This window comes from Podarcis cretensis (genome assembly GCF_951804945.1).
Source record: "Podarcis cretensis genome assembly, chromosome: 3".
In the NCBI taxonomy this organism is placed as follows: Eukaryota; Metazoa; Chordata; class Lepidosauria; order Squamata; family Lacertidae; genus Podarcis; species Podarcis cretensis.
Window position 1 is genome coordinate 34,281,045 of NC_137172.1, and position 9,685 is coordinate 34,290,729.

At 41.4% G+C, this 9,685-nt stretch overlaps 1 protein-coding gene and 1 long non-coding RNA gene across 2 annotated transcripts in view; both read right to left on the bottom strand.

The window, feature by feature from the left end:
• Nucleotides 1-8,883, bottom strand: part of LCLAT1 (lysocardiolipin acyltransferase 1) — a 94,227-nt gene extending 85,344 nt beyond the window's left edge. The window contains exon 1 of the mRNA XM_079969322.1: nt 8,531-8,883. The gene's annotated coding sequence lies outside the window, so the exon portion shown is untranslated. The remainder of the gene's footprint in view (nt 1-8,530) is intronic.
• Nucleotides 1,534-7,550, bottom strand: LOC307211628. Its single transcript, XR_013836550.1, has 2 exons — nt 7,510-7,550; nt 1,534-1,960 (listed from the first exon to the last, which is right to left on the bottom strand). It is a non-coding gene; the product is annotated as an uncharacterized lncRNA (long non-coding RNA).
• Nucleotides 8,884-9,685: the final 802 nt, after the last annotated feature.

Consider the following 9,685-nt stretch of genomic DNA (forward strand, 5'->3'; position numbering starts at 1 on the left):
GCCTCTTACATACGTACCTTAAATATATATATACAAACTCAATAAGATGTGTGAACTTGCTTTTGCTGGGTTATCTCATTTATATTAAGTCTAACTAGAGACAAACAAATATAAACACAAAAAAGCCTTGCTCTTGCTCTTATTTTGAAAAGCTATCTGCCAATATTCTGCAGGTAATTTTATTTTGATACTATATTACACTGAAATGTGCTAATCAGCAATGCAAAAGCCGTGGGAGACCCGTGGGAGACCCTAAGAATGAATTTGTTACAGCATGTTCAGATTGTCCTTCAATAAATTTGAAAAGTACACCAACAATAAGATCCAACTTAACAAAAATGAATGCAAAGCCTTCATGTGGAAGAACATCCACAAGTGCACAATTTGCTTTGTAGAACACCAAACAGTGGGCAGCTATTATTTCAAATAAGCAAGTTGGAGCCTCCAGAATGCCCACAGCATCTGTTATTCCACAGTACATTCTATTTTGGTTCTAATCTTTCATTTATTTTTATGATTTGAAGTGTGTTGCTTGCAGCTGGGCTTCTGTGGTGGCTTCTAAATGTATTACACTTTGTTTGTGTAGTACATGCTTTCAAACAGGACTTTAAACCACTTTTTCAATTATGGCTTTTCCCAAGAATGTAGATGGCTTATGTGCTGCAAAGGAGATGCCTCAAGTAATATATACCTATTAGATCAGGCATAGGCAAACTCCGGCCCTCCAGATGTTTGGGACTACAATTCCCATCATCCCTGACCACTGGTCCTGTTAGCTAGGGATGATGGGAATTGTAGTCCCAAACACCTGGAGGGCCGCAGTTTGCCTATGCCTGTATTAGATTAATCTCACACATTAACTGAAGTACTGTGTCCAGTTCTGGGACCCTAATTTAAGAAGGATATTGACAAGCTGGAACGTATGCAGAGGAGGGCAACCAAGTTGATCAGGCATCTGGAAACCAAGAGTTATGAGGAACGGTTCAGGGAGTTGGGTATGTTTAGCCTGGAGAAGAGGAGACTAGAGGAGATAGGATAGCCATATTCAAACATCTAAAGGGCTGTCATGGAAGATGGAGCAAGTCTGTTTTCTCCTGCTCCAGAAGGTAGAACCTGGACCAATAGATTCAAGTTACAAGAAAGGAGATTCTGACTAAACATCAGGAAGAACTAGATGATGCTAAGATCGGTCTGATAGTGGAAGGGTCTCTCTCAGAAGGTAGTGGACTCTCCTTTATTAGATGTTTTTAAGCAGAGGTTGCATGGCTATCTGTCATGGATACTTTAGTTGAGATTCCTGCATTGCAGAGGGTTCATTAGATGATTATTGGAGGCCCTTCCAACTCTACAATTCTGTGATTCTATTATCAGTATAGCTTTTGGGTATGCTGCTTTTCATTATTAAACTAATTTTCAAACATTCAAAATGAAAAATTCAAGAATGTACCAAATTACAACCAAAACCCACACCCTAAAAATGAAACAAATTATTGGCATTTAAGGCACCATGCAAAAAAACATTTTCCATGCACATTATCATATTTCACAGTCATTTATTTTCCATAATCACATTATATTCAACAAGGTCAGGAACTCCTCAGATAGGTGCACAGTGCAAAATTCAGGAGACCAGAAGGAAATGCGTTTCAATGGAAAATAGGATTCAAGATCCGGACATAATGTGTGGGAGGGAAGCCATAGCCCTGAAAGGCATCTTACTTTATTTGTTCAGTGTATTTATATTTCTCAACTGAGCATTTTGTTACAGTGAATGGACTGGAACTATTCTTGCCCTTCACAAACAAAGGGTTCTTTACATTCACAGAGCAAAGTAGGATCCAGTGAAGGCTTCCCACTGAGGGGAGTGGGTTGGCAATTTTCATCAATTCCTCTTTCCCCCCGCAGCCCCCAGCACCACACTCCATGCTGTCTGAGAGTCCTTCAGTCCCACAGAACAGCCCTGCAGGACAAAGGAGAAACTGGTGAAAACTTCTGGGCTGCCCCTTTCCTGCAGTACACTCTGAACACCATTAAGAGCAACTCTGGATCTAGCCCAATATATGCACGAGCACATTGCAAATATACACATACACCAAAATCCAAACAATTATCTCTATGCAAGGGGTCTGTTGGATTTTTCCCGGTGCACAGCACAAAATGCTATAGAAATCTATCTGGGGGTTGGCATTTGAGAAGAAAAAACATTAAGCTCCCTTGGGTCCAAAAAAGCTCTCTGGATTGTGCCTTACTGTTTTGGACGATTTTCTTGCACATCTTTCCCAAATTCCTACCTTCAATTTATTATTGCAGAACATTTTCTATTTTCCAGGAAGTGTCACCATCTCTTAGCCTAACCCACCTCACAGGTTGTTATGAGGATGAAATGGGGCGGAGAAAGATGGGTACCACCTTGAGATCCTTGGAAGATAAAGGTTGTATATACTGTGGAACCTCTAGTCACGACCACAATCCATTCGGGAGGCCCGTCCTTATGGCGAAACGGGTCACTGGGAGAGGCCATTTTGCACAGGCGCGAACAGCAAACGCCGCTCCTACTCATGCGCAAACAGTGATCGCCACTCCTGCACATGCGTGAACAGCAGCAAACCCACCGGTTACTTCCGGGTTTGCCGTGGTCACAATTTGGAACGTCCGCGAGTGGAGGCAGTTGTAAGTAGAGGTTCTACTGTAAATGCAATGAATGATTCCAATGCTATTTTTCTAGAAAAAGAGGTGTTGGAGCTGACCACGAACGCCTCCCTTGTTCTCTTAGAAAGGCAATGGCACCCACCTGAGAAGTGCTGGAACTGAATTCCGGCGACTTCCGGCTGAAAAAAAAAGCTCTGAATAAAACCTCTCCAAACATGAGAACTGTCTACCCACACTGTTTCTGTATCACTGGGATTGAGTTTCTTTACTGCTTTCTTCCACACATGGAGATGTGCAAGATTCTGTTGGCAGTGCATGTTCCTGAAACTCATCTGAACATGTTTAAAAAAAGTTTTCCTACAAATTTACATCTATTTATAAAATGAATGGAAAATGTCACCACAGAAACGGTCTACTTTAGAAAAACAAGTACATGTCTTCCAAAATGCTGCCCTCCATTTAGATGCCTGTTTCTTCAAACACTGTAATTATGAGAAACCAAAATTGATTTCTAAATACTTCAAGATGAAACTGGCACTGATATGCAATTATCTTTTTCAGCTCTACATTGCTTGTACATAGAATGGATCCTTTCCGTGAATTATTTTAGACTGCAATTCTTGACTGATATAAATATCCTACAGAAATCATCCCAAGATATAAGCATCTAAGTAGAATAAATAATCTAACAAGCTTTACACATATATAACACTGGTGCTGAAAAATCTATACTGGCTGTCTGTTCGCTACCAAGGCAAATTCAAGGTTTGGTTGTTGACATTTAAAGTCTTAACCAGTGCCAGACTTTGGGGTCTCAAATTTCAGTGGCGCCCTGTGTGACGCCAAAGTTGGGGGGGCAGGGCTGCCTCTCACCTTCCATTCTACATCATTGTTGCAGCGCCCCCTGCAGCACCCCCAAGGCTCTGCACCCAGTGCGACTAAACCTAAATCTGCCTCTGCTTTAACAACTTGGAAACAGGACATCCTAGGTGCAGACCAGCCAATCAATTCCATGATCAGTCAACTGCCACTTGGTGACAACACAGAAGCAAGCCTTCTCAGTGATCACACCCACCCTCAAAAATGCCCTCCCTCGGGGAATTCTGGAGCCAGGCGCCTCTTAAAAACTTTTTATCCAAGCTCTACTGGATTTGGGAACTTTAATTTTCTTTTCAACACTATTTGGTTTTGTATGTGGTATACAGTTGTGTTTTGTTTTTAATCTCATTTTAATTAGTTTTTATGTTATGCAATGTTATATTTTACAATATTACCCCATGTTGTATTTCAATTGGGCTGGATCCAACTAAATTCCATGCAGAGTAGAGCACTGAAATTAATGGACCTAAGTTAGTCTTGTCAATTAATTTCAATGGGTCTACTTCCATTGGGACTAACCCATTTTTATGTCAACTTCTTTTTATTATTGCTTGTTAGCTGCCCTGAGCCCGGCCTTGGCTGGGGAGGGTGGGGTATAAATAAAATTTATTATTATTATTTATTATTATTATTATTATTATTAACTGTTTAAAATATTATTCTATTAAGTAATATAAAGATGTTATAAACAAACAACTTTGTAAAGAAAATATGTTCAATGTGCAAATTATTTTGTGCCTTATAACCATAAAAAACTTTTTAAAAAATCTTTGCAAAGTTTCCATTTTTATGACAGAGACCTGCTTCAGACACTCACTTAAGCCACAGTTTTTAGGTGATCACAAGCAAGGCATTGCATGCTTTCATGATTTCACACTTTCCCAGCCTCAACTGCCATGTGCAAGAGGAGAAGTGAAAGCTTTCCTTTTTAATTACGAAGAAACCACAGTTCCATGTCGTGTACAAATGCAGAGGTCAAACCAGGATCTCAAGCCAGTTTTTTTTTTTAAAAAAAGGTTGTTTGCAATGGGAACTGTGGTTGGTTCTTAGGCCCCAGCTTGCCTCATCCCTAAACACCAGCCATGTGGGTTGGGGCTGATAGGAGTTGAGCCCAACATCTGGAGGGTCACAGCTTAGCCACCTGTGTTCTAAAGTGAACACAGATTCAACTTCTCATATGTGTGAAGAAGATGGAAGCACATGTGTCCATGTGTTGCCATCACTCACTGTCATTGATTTAAGTCAAAGAGTAATAGGTTTATATCAAGCTAAAGATATGCACTTAAGTCCAGTTATTTAAACAGCATATGCAACTCCATACTATGTTACAACTTGTATCTTTTGGACTTCTCAAATCATACACACTAAACCCTACAAGCAAGTTAGTACTATTTTTCTAGATATGAATCACATGATTACAACATGAAGTATAACATCCGTAACAGAGGAATTAGAGAGTAACCTGAAAAGACACAAAACTATAAATGTACTCATCCCATAACTACATCTGCATTACCTTCTTACATTAATACAGTGGCCCCTCTGGATACGAATTTAATTTGTTCCAGGGGTCCATGTGCACCCCAAAAATTTCTAAGAAGAGGTGCTGCTTCTGCGCATGCGCACACGGTGAAACTACATTACCCAAAGGTAACATAACCTGAGGGTCCACTGTATGTTAGCAGCAACACTTTGAAAACAATGCTACAAAAGAGTTACAATGAAGCAATGTGAAACAGCCATTTTAAACAGCAACTGACAGCTATAATCAAACCCAACTGAAAAGCTTGACAAGAAAAAGACAAGACTGAGACACGCATGTTTTGGGGAAATGCATAACTCAGATAAGAAATCTTATTTGAAACACCATTCCCCTAAGAAAGAATGTGTGCTTAAAATATATCTTAAAAACAATTGTAAAATTGAGGAATGTTAAGATGTCAGGGGGTAAGAGGTAAAGAATTGCAGCAGTAATTAAAAAAAAAATTAAAGGAAACTTTATGAAAGGGAATTAAGACAATGGACCTAAGGGTTGCTAAAGAACCATTAAACAAGGATGCAGGGATGGGGAGGTATGGGGAAGTCAAAAGAAAGAAGGGTATGAAATGATGATTTTGAAGCTATATTGATCTATATTGTTTTTGTTATCTGTCTGAAAAACGAATAAAAATTATTAAAAAAAAAGAAAGAAAGAAAGAATGTGTGCTTAGATCCTTAAAGACTAGTGTCAGAGCTGAAACAAACAAACCTAGAAGCCTGGTCTCTCAAGCTTCTAAAACTGATGCTTTGTATCAGCTTATGCTTTGTATACAGGTCTCTGTTCCAAACCTCAAGGCCTCTAGTTTAAAAGGATTAGGTACTAAGTGGAAGTCCATACCAAGCTAGATGGACAAATGAGGTAGCTTAATTTTCCCTCATCACTCCTGTACAAAATTGGTACCTAAAGATGTGGTGCCAACATCTAGGTATTTAAAAATAAAACCTATAGTTCAAGCCTCACTCACTCTCACCTCAGGTCTCTCAGCTTCCAGCCTCATCAGTTGGTGCAGACCTAGTCCACAAGGATGCAGAAGACCACAAGGGCACCCACAAATCCACAAGCGCTAGAAGTCCAAAGGCAAATGGGGCTTGCCATGACATGTATCAACTTCTAGATGTCAATGAGGGCACCACTGGGAGGGTGACCATTGTTAATCCAATACTCCCAAGCCCAAATTCTGGGGTAGCCATGATGAACTAAGATGGATGGAAGCAGTGGAAAAGTAAATCTGTGTGTAACCTCTCCCGGTGTAATAAAAAAAACCTGCCTTTGGGAGAGACCTTGACACGTGGACTGCTAATGAACAAAGAAGAATAGCATAGTTGAGTTAATAAGAACAGCTTGTTAACCAATAGACAGAAATTGGCTCTTGGGCAGCATGTGAAGCCATACTAATAAGCCTAAGGAAATATGTAGAAGTGGTTTGTTTATAATCTAATGTTGAAATGGAATAGCAAAATAACAAACTGGGATTCGTCTGACAGCTCAGCTCCAGCCTGTGAAGTAGCCTGCCAAATTTATCTCGTGATCTCAGTACTGTGATGCATCAGAATCAAGATACAAAATAGGGACCACCCACTTGCTGGCACACAAACTCTCAAGCACCGCCTTTGCCAACCTGGTGCCCTATAGATGTTTTCAAGTACAATTCACATCATAGCATCTAGGATTGATGGGCTGTAGTACAACACACCTGGAAGGCACCAGATTAGCAAAGGCTGTTCCAGCAAAACAAGATCAAGGTAAGAACATTCCATGCCACTGGATATGAATCTAGCAAGCTTTAGATAATAATATGAAACACATTAACAATGACCAATACATAATTGCTTTATGCATTTTCAAATGAATCACAATCAGATTTTGAATTAGACAAATTTTAAACAAATTTAACAAGTTTTAAATATTTAAAAGTGAAAAAGCCAATATCAAGCTCTATTTTGACTATGTCCTTACAAAAACATTAAATCGTATGTTCAACAGAACAGACTTTACACATTGACAAAATTCTCTCTTTGAAATCATACAAGTTTACAACTGACTTTTAGAAGACACCTGAAAGCAGCCCCAGATAGGGAAGTTCTTAGTGTTTCATGCTTTCCTTTGACACTGTCATCATATCTGTGCTTAAGTAAGCTTGGTAGCTATGGGCATCGCTGAAGAAGTAAGCCTAAATAGAGTAAGTGTAGCCTAACAGTTAAGGACCTGGGGTCTGAACCCCCATTCAGCCATGAAGCTCATTTGATGACCTTGGGTTAGTCAGTCTTGCAGTCTAACATACCACACAATATGTCAGTAAGTGTAAAATGAGGAGGAGGAGAACCATATATCCCATCTTGAACTCTTTGAAGGGAGTGAGGGATATACATTAGTATTCAAGACATTAAGCAGGAAAGTTCCCTTTACCTAATTATACACTGCTAGCAACAATTCTAACATACTTGCTCGAGTAAGAACTCAGTAGAACTTATTTCTGAATACACATCTTCTTTATAACCTGCAACTTAGAAGAAAAAGCATCCAAATGTATACACTGATCAGTAAGAGCTTGAGTTTACAAGACAGTAACTACACAGGTGTACATGGGGGAGCGAGTGCTACTTTAGCACATCAGCAGAAATATACAGCAGGGTTGGAGAACCTGTGTGTCTCCAGATGTTGTTGTGCTAAAATTTACATCATCCCTGACCATTGGAGCAGCCTAGCTGAGGCTGATGGGAGTTGGTCCAAAAACATCTGAAATACTAGTTTCCTCAGAATCAACAGTCTACTTCATCCAGCAAAAGCAGTGTCGTAACTGAGCTAAACAATATTAGTAAGGAAACTGAGGCAGGTGGCAGTTAATTAAAGAATGCTATATTATGTACAACATGAGTCTCAGTGCATACAAAATGAGGCACCCCTCCCAACTTTCTTAATAATTAAAGCACCTCATTGTAACCTGGAATTGAAAGACAAGGACTCGAAACTAGCACATATTTTAATCCCACCTATATTCGTCGCCAGCCCTTCCTCCAAAGATCTCAAGCTGGCGTTTCCGTTTCACAACCACACTGAGAAACAGACTGGGCTGCAAGAAGACAATTGCGGCCAAGCTATCCCAGGAAGTCATAGCTGGCCAGGGGGTTGAATTGGATTTCCCTTGCCACAATCCACCACTATGCCGACACGTCAGCATGCAAGTCAACGTCACTTTCTGAAAGGTGTGAGGAAAGGAAAACACGTCACACGTGCGCAACACCCAGCTGTCAAGAGAGCAAAAGGAAGAAAAGCCTGTTTAAAGAGACGGAACCGAAGCAGGAAAGTGACGAAGGCCGTTTTGTACCGGGGAAGGGGAGGGGGATAAATTTAGAGCACGCATTGGCGCCTCCACCAACCCCACTTCACCCGGAGACGACCCGCCCCCGTCCGCAGGGTGAGCCGTTGCCCAGCCCTCTCCGCCTCCAGCCTCACTCCCCTCACCTGATGCGCGGACCCAGAAGCGTCAGCTGGAGGAGGAGGAGGCCTCGGCCCTCGCGGCTCCTTCACGACGCTCCGAAGCGTCACCAGCAACGGGCGCCTCAGCCCCGGCTCAGGCTGCCGAAGACCCCCATCAGCGCGTCCCAGCCGCTAAGATGCAAAGGCAAATCCCTCGCCGCCGCCATCTTCCCCCCGCCGCCACCTTCGACCTTCGAACTCTTCCCCCCCCCCGGTCACTTCCGGTCCGCTGTCGCCTGAGCTTCGGTTGCCAAGGTGATCTCCGCGCTCTCTCGCGCGGGGAATCGGATTCTCTTAAAGAGATAGCGCCCTTTTTGAGCAACGCCTGCCTTCTGTGTAAAAGGACAAGGGACCAACCTTCTTTCTTTTTCCTTCCCTGAAGCTCGAGCCACCCAACTATGGCACTCTGTTGTTGTTATTAAGAACAAGGATTTCTCCCGTGCCGTGAAATTACCTTTTAATGTTGTGGCTTTATATGCCCTGAAACACACCCACCCACCTCAATGCAGTATAATTAAAATTACCACCACATACAAAAAAAATACTACCTATTTTCATAGCTGTCGACTTTTCCCTTTTCTTGCGAGGAATCCTATTCGGAATAAGGAAATTTCCCTTAAAAAATGGGAAACGTTGACAGCTATGCCTATTTTTAACACTTAAGTGTTAAACTAGCAAAGCTTGGAGTGTTAATTCCTGTTGTAAATGGTCACTGCGCTTATCACGCAACACATTTGCGATTTCCATTGAAAGGTCAGGCAGGCTTCATGTACTTAAGGCAATTCGGGATGTTTGCAAACTAGGGATAGCATCTCATGTATCTGAAAGGTGCGATAATCCATTAGATTTTAAGGGGTTCTAAAACTACACACACACACCAAAAATGGGGGAAACAGAAGCCTAGGTCATTGGTAAAAAAAATTAGCTTGCCCCATAACGTTTAGACAAGTGTTCAAATTCTATGAAGGGCTTCATCAGGATCCTCCACCATTTGTCATCTACAGCAGTCACTGGAAAGAGATGGGACTCCAGGGCCTTCTCCATCAGTTCTACGGAATATCAGTAACTTTAAGCTCCTCTGGTCTTTGAAATGTTTTCATTCCAGCTGGTCATTTTCAAGAACTCCAGAGTTGCCAGTGT